Consider the following 596-nt stretch of genomic DNA (forward strand, 5'->3'; position numbering starts at 1 on the left):
AAAAAAAAAAAAAAAAGTGGTAGATTGAATATCCACATGAATTTTTGCTCCCTCCTAAAACCTTGCTAAAATGACAGTTAAGAAATATTTAAAGAGAAGAACATAGGAGATTTAAAAAATGTGTATAGCAATTTTAAAGCTTGGAAAAGGTAACTAACATAGCAGGACAGAGAAAGCAAAAACCTAGACTTGGGAGTGTAGGGAGAGAGGCACAGGGAGGAGGGCAGACAACCAAAGAGAAGCAAGCAGATTCCACACAAAATGCAGAGATGCTCAGGAATTAGAGGCATCAGGTTCCCGGAAAAAAAGAATGTTGGCTGGAAACTTGTAAAACAGCACAAGGCCCCTCCCAGATGCCCTACCTAATGAAGGGCAGTGGGTGACTGCATCTCCCACACCCAGAGAAGACTTGTTCTTGAGGATTTTCAGTGTCGAGATACATAGACATTACTTAGTCCATTTAATTTCTGCTTCTGATCCTCTGCTTCTAGTCTAGGGGAGGTTTGTTGTTGTTGTTGTTGTTATGTGCCGTCGAGTTGGCCCCGACTCATAGCGACCCCTCCTTGGGTTTCCGAGGCAGTATCACTACGGAAGTA

This window comes from Orycteropus afer, unplaced genomic scaffold (genome assembly GCF_000298275.1).
Source record: "Orycteropus afer afer isolate SDZICR_OR568_19922 unplaced genomic scaffold, OryAfe1.0 scaffold00085, whole genome shotgun sequence".
Lineage (NCBI taxonomy): Eukaryota > Metazoa > Chordata > Mammalia > Tubulidentata > Orycteropodidae > Orycteropus > Orycteropus afer.